The following is a 24,546-nucleotide window of genomic DNA, read 5'->3' as shown; positions in this document are numbered from 1 at the left end:
TTTGGATTTGTTGTTTTGTATTTTGCAAATTAATTTCTTCATCTTTGGCTGAAAAGCGCTGGGTGTGTGTGATATTCATTTGCTCTTGCTGGCATTTAAAATCATCCATTTCCTGTTTCTGGTGTTGTGAAGATTGAAGTAGTTGCATCTTACTGCCCAACTGCTCTTGAGTCATCTTTTGAGATTTCATTTCTGCCTCAAAACTGTTGTTTTGTCCTTTCAGTTGAGATAGTTCCGTTTCTAGCTCCATAATTGGATCTGCAGTTCTCGGCTCTGTCATAGGTGCAGTTTGACTATGAGTTGAAGTGTCTCTTTCAGTGCTTCTATGAAGTCCATGCATGCTTCAATGTCCTTGATGTCACAGTTAGGGAACTCTTCTTCACCCCTAACTGTGCCCCCTATCAGCACATTTGAGATGTGTCTGATGTAGGAAGTCACATTGTTGCCCACTCATGCCATGTGCGTCATGGAATGGCCTGAGCCAGAGCCAGGGGCCCCAAACCAGAAAGACATTGCTGTGGGTTTTTGAACTGACCTGCTGTCCTTCACAAAAAGCATCCATTGCACTGGGATTCACATCCAGTCTGGACAAGTCAGGGAGGCCCTGTCTTTAAAACAGACAGTCACAATGAGGCATTGCGAGGCAGCGCCTGCTGAGCCTCACAAAGGGCAGAATGCTGCCTGGAAATGCACAGGCCCGGCCTGGGGCGTCACTAGGATCAGACTCTGGTGCCCATGGGCCTCTGCTCATCGTCACACCTTCCCACCCTCAAGGTTGGCACCCTTTCCCTCTGCATTAGTGACTTTCCCCTGTGCCACGTGCAGCATCTACCACCCAACCACTCTGTTGCCAGCTGCTCAGAGTGGGCAACCCCAGATGCTTTTCCCTGAGTGTGAGTGTTGGTGGACATGTTAAGAAAAACACTACCTTTCATTTTTTTCTAAGTAGTACCATACAGTACATATGTGTTCTGCGCCTTGTGATTTTCATGCCACAATTACTTTGTTCAATGGAGGTAAATTTTACACTGTGAAGCACACCCATCTTGAGAGTACAAATCAGTGGGTTTTGGCAAATGTCTACACCTGCGCAGATGCACTAACCTAAAGAAGATGGTGAACGTTTCTGGCATCCAAAAAGATCCCGGTCCCCTTTGAGATTCACCTTCACCCTTCTGCCCCAGCAAGCCTTGTTCATGACTCTGTTCCCATGGTTGAGTTTTGCATGTTATTGAAGGTCACACACAGAGTATCCTATGTGTACACTCTGTGTATCGGCCTTTTCTCCACATTTATTTCAGATCTCAGCAGAGTAGTGAGTTTTAACTCCCAAGCAATCACTCCACTGATGGATGTATCCATCAGCCACAGCATATAAAAGTCCTAGTAGGCTGCACAGCACCAAGCTGGGGCCCAACACAAGGCCAATTTTCATACATTGCACTCAACTACAGGGTACGCAGGTGGTGTGGGAGTGACTGGAGAACTGATGCCACTTGAGTATTGAAAAACCATCAGGCCAGCCACAGTGGCTCATGCCTGTAATCACAGTACTTTGGGAGTCCAAGATGGGCAGATAACCTGAGGTCAGGAGTTCCAGACCAACCAGGCCAACAAGTTGAAACCCCACCTCTACTAAAAATACAAAAAAATTAGCCAAGCGTGATGGTAGGCACCTGTAATCCCAGCCACTCGGGAGGCTGAGGCAGGAGAATCACAGGAGAATAGCTTGAACCTGGGAAGCAGACGTTGCAGTAAGCCGAGATCACACCACTGCCCTCCAGCCTTGGCGACAGTGAGACTCCATCTCAAAGCAAAACCATCAGTGGCTCTCTGTTGTCCCTAGTTCCATGGCAGACAATACCTTTCTTTGCCGCCACATCCCCACCTCCTTTTCCATGCCCTACTAGTACACACTCCTACCTCAACCCCTTCTCTCCATGCTCTTCAGTTGTTCTGATTTATCTGAGGTCCACATGGATGGTTTCCCTGCTTTCCTGGCCACACAGTTCATGACTCTTCTGTCCGTGCCCCAAAGTGCTCTCCTCAAGGATGATTGTGGACATCTCTGTCTTTCCCATGTGCTCCTCAAAGTGGGGACTGTGTGTCATTTGTCCCTTCTTTTTATTCCTTCCCAGTGCTTGACATTTAGTGGGAGCTCCATAAATAATGGCCACATTAACCAAGATCTGAGATCCTCAGTACCTTGGACAAAGTCCATCCCAGGATATGCCGTTTTGGAGACTTGCTTTCCCTTCTCTGTGGATGAATGCTCAGCTGAGATTCACTGGTGCGGGTGTTTCTGTAGCCTCATTAGCAGTGGTGGGAAGCCCAGCAGCTGAAGACATTAGCTTGTGACGCAGGGTTCGCTAACTCTCCACATATTCTGTCCCTGAGTTTCTGTTTACTGTGTGCCTGTGATTCTCTTTGGTGCCCTCCCACATGGTGTTATGAGAACCAACCCTTTGTTTTCACTGAATGTCCTGCCCTGCTCCTGCTCTAAGTCTGACTAGCTTTTTGTCTTTGTGTGGTCTGGGCTCGACAGTAACTTCTTCCAGAGAGAAGCTAGAACAACTTGAAAAGTTTGGAAAAGTCATTCTTAGATAAGCCGTGGGATTTATCTGAAGGTTGTTATCATTTGTTGAACCTGGGAGGCGGAGGTCGCAGTGAGCCGAGATCATGCCCCTGCACTCCAGCCTGGACGACGAGAGCGAACCTCTGTCTCAAAAATAATCACAATCCACATGATTAGTCCATACACCTAGACGAGCCATAGGCAAAACAGAGCCCTTCCTCCCTTTACCAAAACAAAGGAAGAGTGTGATGTAAATTCTGAGAGTCTCCTCTAAACACCAGTATCATGATGCAGTTTCTCCGTATTGATTCCAATCAGCATAGGAGTACATGTGTGAAAAATAATGCTTTATTGTATTATTAACTGAAAAAAGTAATTCCTGAAATGAAGAGTCCAGAGTAAAAAAGATATGAGTTTCAAACATATGAAAATGATGCTCAACCCACCTATAGGAAAAGTAAAAATAAAATGACAATTAAATACCACTTTTCATATAAGAGAATAACAAGTTTTATATCACACCATGTTGGTGAGGATATGGGGAAATAAGCACTTTCCAGCACAGCTAGAAAGGGAGCACCCTGCGACTCCCTTCAAGAATGTATGCCTGGGCTGGGCACGATGGCTCATGCCTGTAATCCCAACACTTTGGGAGGCCAAGGCAGGCAGATCACTTGAGGCCAGGAGTTCGAGACGAGCCTGGCCAACACGGTGAAACCCCATGTCTACTAAAATACAAAAAAAGAAAAATTAGCTGGGCATGGTGGTGCATGCCTGTAATTCCAGCTACTTGGGAGGCTGAGGCAAGAGAATCCTTTGAACCCAGGAGGAGGAGTTTGCAGTAAACAGAGATCGCACCACTGCATTCCAGCCTGGGCAGCAGAGCAGGAAAAAAACACATATATAAATGAACCCTGAAACCTCAGTTCTGTTGGCTGTTGGGGAGGGAGACAGTCACTTGCTTCTGTTGATTTTGGGGGCCTTCCTCTCTTTAGACAGTCTCACAAAGTGCTGGATGTAGGGGTCTTGCCAGTAGCCAATGCTTACTGCAAACCTGGAAGGGAGGAAAAAGGAGGAAGGTGAGTAGAGATTGAGTGGGTTCAGGCCAAAGTCCACTGCCAAGTTCCCGGGAACCAGGTGAAGGACCTCGAGGAAAACCAGCCATCCACCTCAAAAGGCCAACTGCACGTTTATGCCCCATTACACGTGTGAAGACTCAGCCATCCGTTCATCTCTATGTTCACATTACACTGCCCACCACATTTCTCACGGTGGGCCCTCTCACTCCCTTCCCTCATATTGCTAATTCATCTCCCAGGACCCTACATAGCAAACAACCTCACTTCATGCTTCATTCAGATGTGCAGCCATTTATCACTCGGCAAACTCACTGCCCAGAGCTAGTCAGTTAATTCCGCTAAATGAAAAGGCCTGTGCCTAGAGGAAAGGAGACTCAGAAACACTTGACAAAGAGCATGAATGAACCCGTGTTTCTCCTGACTCTGAGGTACCGTCCTCTTACACCCCTTACAGAGTTCAGGGTGGGGAGACCAGGAACAAATGAACAATACATGTACAACTTGGCGTTGGATGACTGAGGAGTCATAAAAAGAACCTGGATCCCAAAGGCCATGCTCGGCTGCTCTGGGCCTGTGGACTGCTCTAGCTCTGAACATCTACTTTGTGAGACGATGTCTTTACCCTTTCACCCAATTTGAGTAAGGCTTCTGTTACAGCCTAAAGCATCCTAATGATACCCTGAGTAATACCCGCATTTCCTCATTGCCTGCTAAGGTGAAATTTAGGGAATGTGTGTGTTACGTCTCTGAGCTCCTAGAAGCAGATACCTTTTTTTTTTTTTTTTTTTTTTTGAGACCAAGTTTTGCTTTTGTCATCACCCAGGCCGGAGTGCAATGGTGCACTTTGGCTCACTGCAGCCTCCGCCTCCCGGTTCAAGCCATTCTCCTGCCTCAGCCTCCCAAGTAGCTGGGAGTACAGGTGCCTGCCACCATGCCCGACTAATTTTTGTAGTTTTAGTAGAGACCGGGTTTCACCATGTTGGCCAGGCTGGTCTCAAACTCCTGCTCTCAAGTGATCTGCCCACCTCCACCTCCCAAATTGCTGAGATTACAGGTGTGAGCCACTGCGTCCGGTCACCTTTCCTTTATATCTACTGCCAAGGCTTATTCTGCCTTGACTAATTAGGTGCAGAATTCTGTACAAACACATCTTCGAATCTCTCTCATCTATAGACACCCAAAAGGAAGCACACATTCAGGTGCTCTGTATAGCAGCTCACCACAGAAACATGCAAAATATTCGCTAATGTGCAGTTTGCTATACAAGCGCAGACTGTCCAAGGAAAACGGCATACTCACACTGTTTTATAACAATACACTTACTCAGTTCTCTACAATCATGTTTTTCAAACAGTGAGTTGTGACCAATTAATATCATAAGATCAATTAGTTTGCAAATCAGCATTAAAAAAAAAAAAAGGCCGGGGCTGGGCACGGGCTCATGCCTGTAGTCCCAGCACTTTGGGAGGTCAAGGCGGGTGGATCATAAGGTCAGGAGTTAGAGACCACTGTATTCAGCCAACTTTTGTTTCAAGTGTGTGTTGAGGGTATAAGTGCAATGATAAAGGTTATTTTTTCACTGTGGGGGGAATTTTCATAAACAGACTTTTCTTGCTTGCTTGCTTTTTCTTTGATTGCTTGCTTTCTTTTTTGAGACAGAGTTTTGCTCTTGTTGCCCAGGCTGGAGTGCAATGGCGTAATCTTGGCTCATTGCAACCTCCACTTCCCAGTTTCAAGTGATTCTCCTGCCTCAGCTTCCCAAGTAGCTGAGATTACAGGCATGTGCCACCAGGTCCAGCTAATTTTGCACTTTTAATAGAAATGGGGGTTTCATCATGTTGGCCACGTTGGTCTCGAACTATGAACCTCAGGTGATCCACCTTCTTCGGCCTCCCAAAGTGCTGGGATTACAAGTGTGAGTCACGGCGCCTGGCCTTAATCAGATTTCAAATGAATCCTCTAGTGCCATCTAGTGATAAAAGCCTTATCTGCAGTTAAAACCCACAGATGAGAACTCACCCCACAGCTCTTAAGTGTTGGAAGAAGCCAAATCTAGCCAACCCGAGCATCCCGTGCAAGAACAATTGCAACAATATTACTATGTGACTACTCCCCTGAGGAAGGCACTGCCCCCACTGTTGAAAGCAGAGCAGTTTGCCTCCCTCTGGAAGCCATAACTTGTGGACCTACAAAATCACTCTCTTGGATAATAAAGAGCAGGTTCTATCCTCCCACATCCGGATTCTTCACACTATTCAAAACAACTAGTTTAGTCAAGGAACATGTGGGTGTCTGCCAAGTGCTAGGCACTGGGGGTACAGTGGTAAACAAGGAGAGAAAGGAGAGAGGCAGATATGACAAGATGATGAGAAATGAAGGCTGTGACTCATGGAGAGGATGGTGACAGGGGAAGGGCTCTCTCAGAAGGCAACGGCCATGGCGAGCCCTGGAGAATGGGAGAGTCAGGTGTCCAAAAGGCATTCCAGACAGGAGAAACAGCAGGGAGAATGGCTCAGAGAACACACTAGAACCTCCAGTACAGACAGGAGGCATGGAGGCCGGAGAACAGTAGGATACTGGAGAGGAGGCTGGAGGGAGAAGCAGGCTCAGGACACGGGGCCTGGCAGGCATCTATGACTGACCTCAGGAGCACCTGTCCATGGTCAGCGGTGCACAGTGGTAGAGAATGGTGAGATGCATGGGTCCACAGTGCAAACACACCAGCCAGCAGCTCCCACCGGCTCACACCTCCTAGTGCCCCTCACACTTTCCTCCTCCCCCTCCTCAAACCCAGGTCACTACACAGGTTTCCATGCACCCTAGGAAAAAGGACCTCACTGTCCAGCCTATCAGAGTGGCCAAGATGAAAAGATTTGCCAGCCAGTGTTGGGCAGTGGGGAGGAGTGTGCTGTCGGCACTGCTGGTGGGAGTTCTGAAGGGAGACAAGCAGCAAGTTTCAGGATTTACAGGACATCAGCTGGAGAGTAACTAAGTGGACCAATTACAGTGTATCCATTCACTGAAATACTAACCCATCATTTCAAATGTAAACTATAAAATCAGACATGGCAAAACATTCCAGATATACTGTTAAGAGAAAAAGGTAAGGCCAAAAATATATGAACCGTATGTGCCCAAAAATAGATACATATGTATCCATATTACACAGAGAATTACTAGTGGATTGATATCCAAATACTGAAAATAATTAGCCCTCATATTTCTGGGTTTAATTTATATTTTCTAAATTTTCCACACTTACCATTTGACGTATGTCATCAAAAAAGATGGCAAGATGTACCACCGAGAAAGAGAAAACACTACCAAATAATTGTAACTATTAGTTTACTGGAAAAGTTCTTCTGGACTTATTTAAACAGACTGGTATCATCTCTCTCTCTCGCACACACGTAAAAAGGAAAAGATCAATGGGAAAGGCTGGTTGTCTTCAGTTTCAGGATGTCTGAGTTTCCACACAATATGGACTATTGTGTCTTCAAGGGCTTTGGTGATGTGGCATTTCTTAAGAGATCTTTACCATCTGCTCTGAGATTGTCTTCTGAGCCCTGGCCCTCCCTCTGTAAGTTTTCATGTTGGCTCTTTCTTCATCTCATCAGAAGTTATGAATAGATGGGTTTTTTTGTTTTCGTTTTTGAGACAGAGTCTTGCTGTGTCTCCCAGGCTGGAGTGCAGTGGTGCTATCTCAGCTCGCTGCTACCTTTGTCTCCTGGGTCAAGTGATTCTCCTGCCTTAGCCTCTCAAGCTGGGATTATAGACACCCCTCACCATGACCGGCCAATTTTTTTTTCTTCAGCATTTTTTTAATAAAGGCAAGTTTTCGCCATCTTGGCCAGGCTGGTCTTGAACTGCTAACCTTGTGATCCACCTGCCTCTGCCTCCCAAAGTGCTGGGATTACAGGCGTGAGCCATCGTGCCCAGCTGAATAGATGGTTTTTGAACAGCAATCAGGATTTGTGCTCCTTCTTCAAATGGTCCTTAAGTGGTATAAGGACTAAAGCATCCAAGGGCTGTGGGCACAGCTGCCCAGCCATGCCACCAGGAATAACAACCATGTACGCATGCACAGAAAATGACAACTGACAGTGACTGTGGGGCACATAGAGAATCAATCACATCTGATTTCAAAGAAGTTAAATGAGCCAGGCATAGTGGCACGTGCCTGTAATCTCAGCTACTCTATAGGCTGAGGCAGGAAGATTGCTTGAGCCCAGGAATGTAAGTCCAGCCTGGGCAACAGAGTGAAATCCCCATTTCAAAAAACAAAAAAATTTAAAATAAAAGTAAAGTTTAGGCCGAGTGCAGTGGCTCACGCCTGTAATCCTAGCACTTTGGGAGGCAGAGGTGAGCAAATCACAATGTCAGGAGTTCAAGACCAGCCTGGCCAACATGGAGAAACCCTGTTTCTACTAAAACTACAAAAATTAGCCGGGCATGGTGGCACGTGCCTGTAATCCCAGCTACTCAGGAGCCTGAGGCAGGAGAATCACTTGAACCGAGGAAGCAGAGATTGCAGTGAGTCGAGATTGTGCTACTGCACTCCGGCCTGGGTGACAAGAGCAAGGGCTTTGGTGATGTGGCATTTCTTAGGAGATCTCAAAATAAATAAAATAAATAAATAAAAATAAAGTTTGAAAGAAGTTAAATGGTTGATTAGCCTTAAAAAAATTAAGTGGAAGAACATATGTGTCACAGAATGAACCAAATATAGTACTGCCTTTACAAGAAATACAGTAAGTGTGAGTATCACAAGCAAACATGAAAAGCAAGCCTTAAACTGGGAAAATAGGCTGGGCATGGTGGCTCATGCCTGGAATCCCAGCACTTTGAGAGGCTGAGGTAGGAGGACTGCTTGAGCCCAGGAGTTTGAGACCAACTAGGGCAACAAAGTGAGACACTATCTCTACAAAAAATAATAATAATGATAATAAAGAAATAAATAAAAAGTAGCCAGTCATGGTAGTACATGCCTATAGTTGTACCTACTTGGCAGGCTGAGGCGGAAGGATTGTTTGAGCCCAGGAGCTCAAGATTATAATGAGCTAGGATTGCATCACTGCACCCTAGTCTGGGTAACAGAGTGAGACCGTCTCTAAAATAAACTATGAGAAATAACTAACATGTCACAAAATACTAATATCTTTACAATACAAAGACCTCTTATAAACAAATAACTAAAAAAACTTAAAATCCCAGAGGAAAAAAATGGACACAAGGCAAATTTGGGGGCAGTTCACAAAAGAAACATAACTGATCAATGAACACACCAAAAACTCGGCCTTATCAATAATGTAAAAAACGCAAAATGAGAAAACAAAGAAATATTTCTCCTATCAAATTGGCAACAAAAGTATTGTTTAATCTAACTTGGCATTGGCCAAGATGAGGAAGAGCTTGCTTGAGCTGCCCGAACCTTACACTGGCACAGTCATACTGCAAGGCACCCTGATGACAGGCATAAAAAGCCTGAAACTCATGCATACACAATGACCAAACGAGACTGTCTAAGATTTATCCTAAGAAAATCAGCAATGAGCACAAAGATTTCTCTGCAGGAACACTGAACACAGAGTTTACAGTATCAGGTGAACAAACCTGATTACAAAACTGTATGTATAGGATATTCCCAGTTTACAGATGATATATACACATACAAGGCTGCCCAGAGCAGACATCAAAATGTTAATGGCATCGTTGTCCTTGCACCCTCTATGATGCGGCACAGCCAGCTCTGCCTGTCAATTTCCATTACATGACCCTGCTCACAAAACCCGGAGTATATCAATTCTATTTGTATACCCCGATTTCATAGTTAAAGCCCAGATTCAAAGACTCAAACATCTCAAATTTGGAAAGACCTCAGAGATCTTCCCCATCTTCTTTCAATCCACAAATGCTTTCAGTTTCCATGACATTCACATGTCACCTGTTCAAGTTAGTGTGTCTTTACATCACTTTGTTTTAAAACATTCAGTCAAATGTGCTGCCCAATATTTTCTGCTAGCACAAGGCTGTAATAAATACCTATTAACATGTAAAACATCTGTGTACCACCCAAAATCATCTCACATTCCTCCCACAGGAAACACTGATCTGGTCCAACCACCTAGTCATTGAAGAAGCAATTACTGAATGAGTCCTATCTCCATGAGCCTAACTGGAACAATGGGTCCTTCTGAAAGGTATGAAATCCCCTCCAACAGCCATTTCCTCATCTGAGGCTTTAGGGAATGAGACGGGGCTGCCCTGCTCACCCAGCTTATAAGGATCAAGCTGGAGACTCATTTACTTCTTTAATTGACACTCACCCTGTGCTTACTATGTGCCAGGCATTATTACAAATGCTTGACAAATACGAACACACACAACCCTCATAGGACCCTACAAGGCAGGCTCAGCTTTACAGATCGAGGTTGGGGTAGTTTCTCTAACTGTGGAATTTTATTAACTAGGTAACTAATGTGTATGTTTTCCTTTTTGAGACAGGATCTCACTCTGTTGACCAGGCTGGCATGCAGTGGTACGATCATAGCTCACTGTACCCTCAACCTCCCTGGGCTCAGGCGTCTCTCCCACCTCATCCTCCCAAGTAGCTGGCACTAGAGGCATACACCACCACACCCAGCTAATTTTTGTATGTTTTGTAGACATGGGCTTTCATCATGTTGCCCAGGCTGGTGTTGAAACCACCCACTGCGGCTCCCCAAAGTGCTGGGATTAGAAGCATAAGCCATCATACAGGTTTTTAAACACAGCCACCTGGATTTAGATGTCCCTGTCCCCAACGCTTGTTTTATCCCTTATAACACTTAAGTTGTTTAAATGATATGCATACGTGTACGTGTATGTGTATCTGTTTGTGTACATGAAGTCACGTGTTGCTTAACGATGGGGATGCATTCTGATAAATGCATTCTTAGAGAATTTCATTGTGCAGACATCATAGAGTGCACTTACGGAAACCTGGATGGTACAGCCTGGACGGTACACACCCGGCTACATGGTATAGCCCATTGCTCCTGGGCTACAAATCTCTACAGCACATTACTGTACTGAATAATGCAGGCAACGGTAACACAATGTTGAATATTTGTATATCTAAACATAGCTAACATAGAAAAGGGACACTACAAATACAGTATAAAAGACTAAAAATGATCCACCTCTATAGGATGCATGCAGTGAATGGAGCTTACAGGGCTGGAAGTTGCTCTGGGTGAGTGAGTGAGTGGTGAGTGAGTATGAAGACATAGGACATTATGCTGCATAAACTTTAAAAACAGTGTTCTTTGTGAGTTTTTGTTTTTTTGATAGGCTAAGAGCAATGGCGCGATCTAGGCTCACTGCAACCTCCGCCTCCCAGGTTCAAACGATTCTCCTGCCTCAGCCTCCTGAGTAGCTGAGATTACAGGTGCCCACCACCATGCCCAGCTATTTTTGTATTTTTAGTAGAGATGGGGTTTCACCATGTCGTCCAGGCTGATCTCAAACTCCTGACCTCATGATCTGCCCACCTCAGCCTCCCAAAGTGCTGGGATTGCAGGTGTGAGCCACCGCACCCAGCCTATTCTTTGTTTCTTTTTCATAGTTTTTTTCCTCCGCTTACTATCATTCTCCCCCAATTATTTTCTTTCTTGTACAGATCTGGATTTTATGGAAAAAAATTAAATTTTTTTTCTTCAATAAATGAATCTTAGCTTACTGTGACATAAGCTAAGTTGTTGAGACAGAGTCTCACTCTGGAGTGCAGAGGTGCAATCTCAGCTCACTGCAACCTCTACCTCCTGGGTTCAAGTAATTCTCCCTCAGCCTCCCCAGTAGCTGGGACTGCAGGCCTGCACCACCACACCAGCTAATTTTTGTATTTTTAATAGAGACAGGGTTTTGTTGCCCAGGCTGCTCTCAAACTCCTGACCTCAGGTGATTGCCTGGCTCGGCCTTCCAAAGTGCTGGGATTACATGTTAGCCACCGCACCCAGCCTGTAACGTTTTTATTTTATAAACTTTTAAATACTTTTAGCTTTTACATTCTTTTGTAATAACACTTAGCTTAAAACACAAGCATGTTGTACAGCTGCACAAAAATATTTTTCTTTAAATCCTTAACCAATAAGCACCTTTATTTTTCAGAGACAGAGTCTCTCTCTGTTGTCTAGGCTGGAGTACACTGACATGATCTCAGCTCACTGCAACCTCCACCTCCCATATTCAAGTGATTCTCGTGCCTCGGCCTCCCAAGTAGCTGGGATTACAAGCATGTGCATCATAGCCAGTTAATTTTTTTGTATTTTAGTAGAGACGGTATTTTGCCATGTTGGCCAGGCTGGTCTCAAACTCCTTACCTCAAGAGATCCACCTGCCTTGGCCTCCCAAAGTGCTGGGGTTACAGGCGTGAGACATTGTGCCCAGCCTATAAGCACTTTTTATATTTCATTTTTTTATTGGCTAGGCCCAGGGGCTCATTCCTGTAATCCCAGCACTTTTCAGGACAAAGGCAGGGGATCATTTGAGCCCAGGAGTTCAAGACCAGCCTGAGCAACACAGTGAGACCCTATCTCTATAAAAGTTAGCCAAGCATGGTATTGCATGCCTATGGTACTAGCTACTCGGGAGGCTGAGGTGGGAGGATTGCTTGAGCCTAGGAGGGTGAGGCTGCAGTGAGCTGTGATCACACCACTGTACTACAGTCTGGGTGACAGAGCAAGATTCTGTCTCAAAAAAAGAAATTATGAATTAAAAAAAAATTTTTTAACTTTGTTGTTAAAAACTGAGATACAGGCCAGGAGTGGTGGCTCACGCCTATAATCCCAGCACTTTGGGAGGCTAAGGCAGGTGGATCACTTGAGGTCAGGAGTTTGAGACGAGCTTGGCCAATATGGTGAAACCCTGTCCCTACCAAAAATATAAAAAATTAGCCAGGTGTGGTGGTACACACCTGTAATCCCAGCCACTCAGGAGGTTGAGGCAGGAGAATCGCTGGAACCCGGGAGGCGGAAATTGTAGTGAGCCGAGATCACGCCACTGCACTCCAGCCTGGGCGACAGAGCAAGACACTGTCTCAAAAAAAGAAAAAACAACAACTAAGGCACAATCACACACATTAGCTAGGCCTGAGCATCGTCAATATCCCTGTCCACCACCTCCACATCTTGTTCCACTGGAAGGTCTCCAGGGGTGTGTTATTACATGCATGGAGCTGCTATCTCCCAAGATAACGATTTCTTCTTCGGCAATATTTCCTGAAGGACCTGCCTGAGGTGTCCCACAGTTAACTTTTTGTTAATAAGTAGGAGTACACTCTAAAAATAACAATAAAAGTATAGTATATTAAATATATAAACAAGTAACCATGATTTATCATAATCAAGTTTCGTGTGTTATACATAACTGTATGTGCTACACTTTTATAGGACAGTCTGGCTGCACTGTAGATTTGTTTATACCAGCATCAACATAAACTCTTGGGTCATGTGGTGTGCTAAGACATTAGGACAGCTACAACGTCACTAGGTGATAAGACGATAATGGAGCTGAAAACTTCCCATGGGACCGCAACCACCATTTATGCGGGCAGCTGTTACCAGATGGCATCACTGTACATGTATTTGAGATTTCAAAAATCAACTATTCTTAACATTAAAATCTCAAATTTGGAATTTCAACTGCATGCTGCTTGCAGTCTGCAAGATACTGCGCTACCTCCAACTTTAACTCTATTGTTCTTCTGCACCTTTTTGTTTCATTTTTACTTTCTATTTCCTGTTGGTTTTATTCTTGGTTTATAAATGGAAAGCAGGAAGCAAAATCTTTCTTTGTTTTCTTTTTTTGAGACAGACTCTCATTCTGTCAACCAGGCTGGAGGCATGATCTTGGCTCACTGCAACCTCCGCCTCCGGGGTTCAACTGATGCTTCTGCCTCAGCCTCCCGAGTAGCTGGGATTACAGGCACCCACCACCACGCCCAGCTAATATTTTAATTTTTAATAGAGACAGGGTTTTACTGTGTTGCCTAGGCTGGTTATGAACTCCTGGCCTCAAGAGATCCACCCGCCTCAGCCTCCCAAAGTGCTGGGATTACAGGGGTGAGCCACCAACCCTGGTCAGCAAGCAAAGCCTTAAGGGTAATGGACACTGTTCTGAAACAGAGCCAGGGTTCATCTCCCTTCCTCCTTTCAGGGCTATTGCTAGCTAATGCGCCAGGACTTAAATGTTGAGTCACCTAAAATGCTGAGCCTCAATCCTCAATAACCAGGAAGATTCATAGGCTGCAACTCCCTTCCAGAAGAGACTGCCCATGTTGCCTTTTGGCTTCATCTAATGTCTCATTACTTTACAAGGATCTAAAATCTGTCTCTGTTGTAAGCAGTCACTGAATATTGGGCAAAGCATAAATGGCAAAGGGAGCAACATTCACAGGAATGTAAAAGAAATGGGCAAAAACAGAAAATTCCTTTGGATCAATGTTCTGTATCTAACTCAACAAAAGCCAATAAAGGCTGGGCACAGTGGCTCACGCCTGTAATCCCAGCACTTTGGGAGGCCAAGGCGGGTGGATCACAAGGTCAGGAGATCGAGACCATCCTGGCCAACATGGTGAAACCCTGTCTCTACTGAAAATGCTAAAATTAACTGGGGGTGGTGGAGCGTGCCTGTAGTCCCAGCAACTCGGGAGGCTGAGGTAGGAGAACCACCTGAACCCGGGAGGCAGAAGTTGCAGGGAGCTGAGATGGCACCACTGTACTCCAGCCTGGTGACAGAGCGAGACTCTGTTAAGAAAAAAAAAAAGCCAGTAAATACAGAATATAATGACAAAATGCCACGGATCTGAGTAAATACCAAAGTACTTTGGGAAAAAAATAAAACACTTAACACATATTGAAAATATTTTATGGTATGCTTGTTCATTTTCTTAATGTGTCTGTTTTTCCTTTGTAGTGAGTCCTTTTTCTGTTTTACCTACAAAATATCTGCCTACCCCATGTATGCAAAGATGTTCTCCCATGTTTTCATGTGTAAGTTTTATGATTCTAGCTTTTACGTTTAGGTTTACAAACAATTACCAATTAATTTGTGTGTATGGCATGAGATACGGGTAAAGGGTAATTTTTTTCCTCACTTGAATATCCAGTTAATGTAGGATTATTTGTTTAAAACACTATCCTGGCCAGGCATGGTGGGAGGCTGAGGTGTGAGTACTGCTCGAGCTCAGGAGTTTGAGACTAACTTGTGTAACACAGACCCCATCTCTATAAACAAAAAATCAGCTGGGTATGGAAGTACGTGCCTGCAGTCCCAGCTACTTGGGAGGCTGAGGTGGGAGGATCGCTTGAGCTCAGGAGGCTGAGGCTGTAGTGAGCCATGATCGTATCACTGCCTTCCATCCAGAATATATAATATACTCCAACAAATAAAAAACAACATCACCAACAAAAATGTGCAAAACTGCACAAAAGATGACATGGGAATGGCCAAGAAGTACATGAGAAAGCACTTATTAGTCACCAGCGAAATATGACTTAAAACCATGAGATGCTATTTCACACCCACAGACAATATAAAACGTTAACAAGGATATGGAGGAACTGGAAGTTCTGCTATGTAGCTGGTGGGAAGCGTCAACTGATAAACCACTTGGGACATTAGTCACAAACAGGCAGTTACATATGTACCCAACCTATGACTAAGCAGTTCCACTCCTAAACATTATCCAAGAGAAATAAGAGAATTATATAAGAATGTTCATTACAGCCTATTTACAATGGTTCAAAATTGGACACAACCCAAATGTTCATCAAAAAGTAAACAGATAAACAAATCACATATTCACACAACTCAAAAAGGGGCAAATGACTTTCCACTGGTAAAGACTGTCTCCTTGACCAAATTCTGGCCAGCTCCTCTGACCCCTCTTCTCAACTAGGCCTTAACCTTGGCCTGTAAAGACGTGAGCAAGGCTGGGCATGGTGGCTCAACACTTCAAGCAACTGAGGCAACAGTGTCATTTGAGCCCAGTTCCAGACCAGCCTAGGCAACATAGACCCCAACTCTACAAAAAGTTTAAAAAGTAGTAGAACGTGGTGGTGCATGCCTGTAGTCCCAGCTACTAGGGAGGCTGAGGCAGGAGGATCATTGGGCTCAGGAAGGTCAGCACACCCAGGCTGGCATGCAGTGGCACGATCTCAGCTCACTGCAACATCCACCTCCTGAGTTTAAGCAATTCTCTCCCTTCAGCCTCCTGAGTAGCTGGGACTACAGGCATGTGCCACCATATCTGGCTAATGTTTGTATTTTTAGTAGAGATGGGGTTTTGCCATGTTGGCCAGGTTGGTCTTGAATTCCTGACCTTAAGCAATCTGCCTGCCTTGGCCTCCCAAAGTTCTAGGATTACAGGCATGAGCCACCAGGCTCAGCCTAAAAACATGGTTTCTAATAGTTCAAGGTTGCGTCCTTTGGATGACCCAACCCCCTTTAGGCTGCCTGCCTGAGAAACCTCAAGGCTACCTATAGAATTTACTGTGTTCCAGCCGACACAACTGAAGACAGGGCCAGCCTCCCAGTCTCTGTGAGAAAGCAGGAGCCTAACTTCCTTAAGTGCCAGTTAGCAAACCTAGATGGGTTTCACAAGACCCAATTTTTTTGTGATTTTTCACTTTGTTGACTCTACTGATCCCCTTTCTCATTCTCCTTTGAAAACACCCAGTCCTGTCTATGCAAATCAAAGTTAAGCTCAGTTCACACTAGATTGCATTTGACCAAACTGCAATCCTTATTACTGATGAATATCGGTCCTTACCACTTTAGTGTCCGACTTTATCTTTGACAGCACACACAGTACAGACCAATCTCAAACAACATGTTGAATAAAAGACACACAGAGAAATACATTTGTGTGATTCCATTTATATGACGTTCAAAAATAGGCAAATCTAACCTGTGGTAGCCCAAATCAGACAATGGTACAAATAAGGGTTAGGAGACTAACTAGGCAAAGATAACAAGAGAGGCTGGCTCACGCCTGTAATCCCAGCACTTTGGGAGGCCAAGCTGGGAAGATCACCTGAGGTCAGGAGTTCAAGACCAGCCTGGCCAACATGGCAAAACCCCTTCTCTACTAAAAATACAAAAATTAGCCAGGCGTGGTGGTGCGTGCCTGTAATCCCAGCTATTTGGGAGGCTGAGACAGAAGAATTGCTTGAACCCAGGAGGCGGAGGTTGCAGTGAGCCAAGGTTGCCCCACTGCACTCCAGCCTGGGTGACAAAGCAAGATTCTGTCTTAAGAAAAAAAAGTCAGGCTGGTGTGGTGGCTTACACCTGTAATCACAGCACTTGGGGAGGCTGAAAGGAGGATCACTTGAGCCCAAGAGATTGAGACCAGCCTAGACAAAATTGTGTGACCCTGCCTCTACAAAAAAATGAAAAATAAGCCAGGCATAGGGCCCTATGCCTGTAGTCCCAGCTATTCAGGAGGCCAAGACAGAATGACCACTTGGGCCCAGGAAATTGAGGCTGCAGTAAGCCATGATTATGCCACTGCACTCCAGCCTGGGCAAGTGAACAAGACCCTGTCTCAAAAAAAAAAAAGTCAATGACAGGGAGCATACTGAAAATGGTCAGCCTCTGGTGAGGTTATGGAGAAAAGAAAACACTTACACACACTGTTGATGGAAGTGTAAATTAGTCCCACCATTGTCAAAGCAGTGTGTGGTGATTCCTCAGAGACCTAGACAGAATACCATTCTATCTTTAGGTCTCTGAGGAATCATTCTACCATAAAGACACATGCATATGTATGTTCACTGCGACACGATTCACAAGAGTAAAGACATGAAATCAACCTGAATGCCAATCACTGACAGACTACGTAAAGAAAACGTGGTACATACACACCACAGAATACTATGCAGCCATAAAAAAGAACAAGATCATGCCCTTTGCAGGGACACTGATGGAGCTGGAGGTCGTTACCATTAGCAAACTAATGCAGGAATAGAAAACCAAATACTGCATGTTCTCACTTATAGGTGGGAACTCAATGATGAGAACACATGGACATATCGAGGGGAACAACACACTCTGGGGCCTACTTGAGGGTGAGAGGTGGGAGGGGATCAAAAAAATAACTAATGGGTACTAGGCTTAGTACCTGGGGGACAAAATAATCCATACAACAAACCCTATGACGTGAATTTACCTATCAACGAACCTGCATATGTACCCCCGAGCCTAAAAGTTTTTTGCTTTTCATTTTTTCTTTTTGGCAGAGTCTTGCTCTGTGGCCCAGGCTGGAGTGCAATGGCACAGTCTTGGCTCACTGCAACCTCTGTCTCCGGGGTTCAAGCGATTCTCCTGCTTCAGCCTCCCAAATAGCGAGGATTACAGACATCCGCCACCACGCCTAGGTAATTTTTGTCTTTTTAGTAGAAACAGCGTTTCACCATGTTGGACAGGCTGGTCTCAAACTCCTGACCTCCAGTGATCCACCCACCTCGGCTTCCCAAAGTGCCTGGATTACAGGTGTGAGCCACCGCACCCCACCCTAAAAGTTTTTTTAAAATGTTCAGTCTCAAGAGCGATTATAGGATAGAAATTAAAGGGAAATATTTTCCACCTGCTAGGTGGTAAACAATTAAAGAGATTGAGAATATTTAATACTGGCATCACATTCACTGTGGGTGGGAATGGAAGCTGATAAAACCTCTTTCAAGGCCTATTTTGCAGAAACTTCTTCCCTAAAATCTATTTCATAGCAAAACTCACACACATGCAAAAACGCCGGTCCTAGCACAATTTTTTTTTTCTTTTTTTTGAGACAGGGTATCACTCTGTTACACAAGCTAGAGTGCAGTGGTGCAATTACAGCTCACTGAAGCCTTGACCTCCCAGGCTCAAGCGATCCTGCTGCCTCAGCCTCCCGTGTAGCTAGGACCACAGGTACTCATCATGCCTCGCTAATTTTTTCTTTCTCTTTCTCTTTTTTTTTTTTTTTTTTTGCAGAGAAGGGTCTCAACATGTTGCCCAGGTTAGTCTTGAACTTCTGGACTCAAGCAATCCTCCCATCTTGACTTCCCGATGTGCTGGGATTACAGGCATGAGCCACCATGCCCAGCCCTGTTCTCTCCACAGCAAAACCGGAGCCACATAAATGATGAACAATAGAAGAATGGCCAAATAAAGTATTAATACTACCACACTTCAGAACACCCCATGCCCATTAAAAAGACGGAGGCAGAGCTATGGGAAACATGTTCATGTTAAGCTACTAAGTGGAGGGAAAAGTTATTAAAAATTAAGCATTTAAGGGAAAAATGATGTGAGACTGATACTCCAGATCTAAAATTATCTTTGGCAAATGTTTTCCAAACTTTAATTTGATCCTTGAAAAGAAAAAAACAAGCACAACCTCATGATTTATCTGACTTGATTGAGGGGCAAGTTTTACAGCTGATTTGTGTTTAACAGAATGTTCCAGGTCTGAAGTGGCATGCCTTCTCTGGGGACGGAAAGCAGCACCTGCCTTGAAAATATTTCAGATCACAATCTTGACCTGATTCTCTGGGGCATAGCTAAGATGATGCGATGTGGGTGCCGGAAAGGCCCTGAGCTAAGCCCTTGCAGAGGTGACCCTGTGACCTGCTTCCATGTCAAGGGGGAATATCTTTCCATTGAGTTGAGAAATCAGATTAAGCACTATAATTTTCACAGTGAAATTTCAGCCTCATAAGCCCTGGTCTGCTTTCTAGAACACATATCCCATTCAGAACCAATGAAACAGAAAGCCAGAATTTTAAGACCTCATCAGGAAATACAATCCTGGACGTTTGTGCTCGGTTCCTGTCACCGTGGCCAGCTGACAAATACTTATTTGTGCCTCTGGCATAAAGTAGGCATGGTGTGTACTCAGTATTGCGTCTATACTAGTGGCAGAGATGAACACTAGGCACTTTCTAAATTACAACTGGGCTGATGACCACCAAGGGGACTTACAGGGTGTTATGGGAACATTCAACAGAAGCTAGATCTTGTGTGTGGGCATCAGAGAGGCCTCTTAGAGTGAGCCACATTTGAGCTAAGCCAAAAACCTTGGAGTCGTCTTGGGCCCCTCGGTCTCGCCCCATATCCATTCTGTCAGAACATTTTATCAGATCTACCCTCAAAATGCACCCAGAATCTGATGCATTCTCAGCACCTCCATCACCACTCTGCTGATCCAAGCACCAGCCTGTCTCACAGGGAACACCCCCACAGCCAACTAACTGATCCTGCCTCCGTCTTTACCCCTGCAGTCTGCTCCTAAGAGAAGCTGAAGCGATGCTGATAAAACCCAAGTCAGGCCATCTCGCTCTTCAGTTCAGCCTGGCCAACATGGTGAAACCCCGTCTCTACCAAAAATACAAAAATTAGCTGGGCATGGTGGCATGTGTCTGTAATACCAGCTACTCAGGAGGCTGAGGCTTGAGAATCACTTGAACCCTGGAGACAGAGGTTGCAGTGAGCTGAGCCTGTGCCACTGCACTCCAGCCTTGGAGACAAAGCAAGACTTTGACTCAAGAAAAAAAAAAAAGTCTGGGTAACTGATTGCACAAGGCAGAAATTAAAAGGGCAGTTAGTTCCTGGGGAGGCATGGTGGCTCATGCCTGTAATTCCAGCACTCTGAGAGGCTGAGGTGGGTGGATCACTTTAGTTCATGAGTTCAAGACCAGCCTGTGCAACGTGGCAAAACACTGCCTCTAAAAAATACAAAACAGCCAGGTGAGGTGGCATGCGGCTGTGGAAGCTGAGTGGGAGGTCAAGGCTGCTATGTCTACAAAAAAAAAAAGAGGCAGTTCCAAGATGACACCTACCTTTTTAACTTGTGAAACTGAATGAACTATGGAACCATTCACTAAGTTGGGGCTTGGATAGGGCGGGAGAACATGGAGAGGCGATCTTAGGCATTGTTTTGCATATTTTAAATTTTAGATAATGCTGAGATGTCCAAGTGGAGATTTCAAGTTGGTAGCCAGATAACGGGCTGTACGGACCAGATCACGAAAGGCATATTATATACGTCATGCAACAAAGTGCTGATTTTTTTTTTTTTTTTTTTTTTGAGACAAAGTTTTGCTCTTCTTGCCCAGGCTGGAGTGCAATGGCATGATCTCAGCTCACTCCAGCCTCCGCCTCCCAAGTAGCTGGGATTACAGGCATGTGCCACCACACCTGGCTAATGTTTGTATTTTTAGTAGAGACAGGGTTTCGCCCCGTTGGCCAAGCTGGTCTCAAACTCCCAATCTCAGGTGATCTGCCTGCCTCAGCCTCCCAAAGTGCTGGGATTACAGGCATGGGTCAGGGCGCCCGGCCCAAAGTACAGATTTTTAACTGATAGCTGATAGGGAACTGAAAGGTTTTAGTAAATGACAACGTAAGATTTGTGATTCTGGGCTGGGCATGGTGGCTGTAATCCCAGCACTTTGGGAGGCCAAGGTGGGCAGATCACAAGGTCAAGATATTGAGACCATCCTGGCCAACATGGTGAAACCCCATCTCTACTAAAAATGCAAAAATTAGCTGGGTGTGGTGGCATGCGCTTGTAGTCCCAGCTACTCAGGAGGCTGAGGTAGAAGAATCACTTGAACCTGGGGGGCGGAGGCTGTGGTTAGCCAAGATCATGCCACTGCACTCCAGCCTGGTGACAGAGCAAGACTCTGTCTCAAAAAAAAAAAAAAAAAAAAATTGTGATTCTGAAAAATCACCCTGGCTGCAGGTAGAACATGGATGTGTTGCAATAGATCAGATGAGTGTGGACAGCATGTGTGGGGGCTACGGGTGTGAAAGAAAAGGAGGCTTCCCCTTTGTCACTGACCCTCCTCCCACACAGCTGCTGGGGATTTTTCTAATAGAAATCCAGATCATGTCAGTTCCCCACTTAAAATCCCTCAGTATAAAACTTGTACTCTTTGGGACCTTCCACGATTCACTGTATGATAACCTGTCCGGAACTCACTCCTGGTACCCTTCCCCACCCTGTGTCAGGTTCGCCTAACACAGGGTGTCAGCTCCTGCTGATGTCTTCTGTCAGGCAAACCCTTGTTTTGGCACCCATAGTGAGGCCATGTGGTTCTCCTGTTGTACATAATCTTGCAGAGCTGCTCTGTCTATGGAGTTGCTACCCTTTTATTCCTTTATTTTCTTACTAAACTTGCCTCCACTCTAAACACACACACACACACACAGAGTCACGCAGAACACTCACACAAGGGCACTGCAACAGTGATGATAGGAGACTAAACAAAACGTCATCATTCTGTGTAAGCACAGACAAAAGCAAGGTCACGGTGCCACCCACAGAATACAGACATCCCTTTCTCCCAGCTGACAGAAGTGACTGTGGCTTCTTTACACATTACAGCTTTAGCTTCACTCCAGCCAAACCTCCTTTTAGAAAAGATAGAGCTACTAGATGATAGAATTTTTCTATGTCCTATCAGCACTCAGTCCAGAGCAAACCCCTGGACCCTCCCGCAAATCACACAGCCAAAGCCCGGATCCTAAAGCACTTAACACCCTCTTACTGATATGCTCCACACAATGTAAGTTTTCCCTCCTTGCAACAAGTAATAGAGACAACTTGCTTAACTACAGAGTGTTACAGAGTGAATGGTCCAGTAAAGACCAGTTACTGGAGGACATTCACAACTCTAACAGTAAAAAAGGATCGTTATGTTTCTTGGGAGACGTTCTTGGAGTTTCCTTCTGAAGGCTCCCATTTTCTATGTTGAGCAATAGCTGACATTTTCTTGAGAACGAAGAAGGGGTGGGTAAGTCAGAAGTGTGAAGAAAGTAGAAAATGTCTGAATTAAATATCCTGGAGAAAGGGAGAATGAGTTGACTGAGAAACAGACCACAATGATCCGGTTCTTTTAAGGGCACAGGTGAGATTGGCTGACATGAATTCATAGTGGCACCAAGCCACTACGTGTGATTTGCTGTGTGATTTCTACCACCTATATTCAAGGCAAAAATGGAGAGTGTGGTTTAACCGGGGTTCTGGGTTAAAGGGAGATAAAGGCACTGCCAAAAGAATCACTGAGAGTTGGAAGATGAGCACTGAGATCAATTGAGAAGTAACAGCAGAGGGAGTATCTAAAGGATACAAGAAACCAAGAAGATGCTAAGAAGAAATGGGCACAGCATGGGAAATGGGACATAACTGGTCAAGCAATTTGGAAAGAGGGGTTAGGGCTGGAGAGTCTTGTACTCTCATCTGTAAGGCAGTGCAGCATCAGGATAAAAACACATGGCATCAAGGCAAAAATGGGTGACAGAATCAGATAGAAAGAGGTGATCACTGCAGACCAGGCATTCAAAAAAGTGAGTGCCCCGTGCATAGGCTGCATGTGGACACTGAGGTCACCTAGGGTGATGCCATGAACTGAAGTAGAAGACACTCTGGGCCAGGCACCCCAGTCTTCCATGAATGAGGTGAATGATCAGGAGAAAGTGAAAACAGCAACCAAGAGAGCTCCAGCTGGGCGAAAAGGATCTCCATGGAATGAGACAGGGGGACACACACAGGAGGACACAAAGCTCAAACACTGATTCTGAGACACACAGGGGATGGGAAGAAGAAGGAGCCATGGAACAGGGCTTCAAGAATGGAATATCCCCAGGGAAGGGTCCGGGTGAAGGCAAAGGGAAGGAGGGAATGGCTAAGGAGAGGCTAACAAAATAGAAGCAAATGTTGATTAACAGGTATTAACTGCAGAGGACACAGTGAGTGGGTAGTGGCATGGTTGGGTCATAAGCAAACAAAAAGTGGGGAGAAAAAATTCTGGGGCATGGCATGATGGACATCATAAGGAGAGGAGAGGAGAGTGGGGAAGTCAGCTACCTCTTCCCACTACCATGGAAGTGCTCAGTTGATATCTGCTGAGACAAATGGATATAAACCTAATGTATCTAATCAGAAAAACCCTACCTCATAAGTCCATGATGGTGATGATGCTGACGATAATGGTTTGATGACAATGGGGGTGGTGATGATGGCAGTAACTACCAATTCTCAACACCTCCTATATGCCAAGCACTGCTGGAAGCACTGCACATTTCACCTGCACAGCAACCCTCTGAGACAGGTAACAGCCTCCTTATCTCCAGAAGGACTCTGTACCAAAAAAGGAAGCAAATGAAACAGAAATATCAGTGCCCTTGGAGGCTGACTGGCTTTTAAAATGTTATCTTAGGAATTTTACCGTTGTAACTCACTCAGGGCAACAGGAGCCAGCCTGACTCATGTCTATCGCATATTCAGCAACTTCAACAAAATAATATTCAACCTGGAGGAAAATGAAAACATGCAACCATTTACTGAGGGCTTCACTTTGGGCCAGATCCTGTGCTAACTGCTCGGCATCAATGATCTCATTTAACCCTCACACCCAAAAATCAGGTTACCTTAATAATCCCCATTTTAAAGATTAAGAAACTGAGGCAGAAATAGCAATTTGCCCATGATTCACAAAAGCAATCCTTAACATCATGACTTTTCAACAAGATCTAAAGGTTTAATACATTACAGAACCTGAAAGACATCAAGTCCTGTAGAATGTCTTAAACCACTAACTTCTCACAATCTCTTTCCACGTTTTTTTTCAGGCGAGGAAAAACCTAGTGCAAAAAAAAAAAGGCCAGGTGAGTGGCTCATGCCTGTAATCCCAGCACTTTGGGAAGCCAAGGCGGATGGATCACTTGAGGTCAGGAGTTCTAAACCAGCCTGACCAACATGGTGAAACCCCATCCCTACTAAAAACACAAAAATTAGCTGGGTGTGATGGTGCGCACCTGTAATCCCAGCAATTATGGGAGACTGAGACAGGGGAATCACTTAAACCCAGG

General features: G+C 45.0%; 1 long non-coding RNA gene across 1 annotated transcript; it reads right to left on the bottom strand.

Moving 5' to 3' along the window:
- Window positions 1-2,905: 2,905 nt before the first annotated feature.
- LOC144578605 (uncharacterized) lies at window positions 2,906-24,450 on the bottom strand. Its single transcript, XR_013524744.1, has 3 exons — window positions 23,917-24,450; window positions 23,630-23,815; window positions 2,906-3,629 (listed from the first exon to the last, which is right to left on the bottom strand). It is a non-coding gene; the product is annotated as an uncharacterized LOC144578605 (long non-coding RNA).
- Between the last annotated feature and the right edge of the window lie 96 nt (window positions 24,451-24,546).

The sequence above is a fragment of the Callithrix jacchus genome, chromosome 12 (assembly GCF_049354715.1).
Source record: "Callithrix jacchus isolate 240 chromosome 12, calJac240_pri, whole genome shotgun sequence".
NCBI classification, from domain to species: Eukaryota; Metazoa; Chordata; class Mammalia; order Primates; family Cebidae; genus Callithrix; species Callithrix jacchus.
This window is presented reverse-complemented; position numbering and strand designations above follow the sequence as displayed.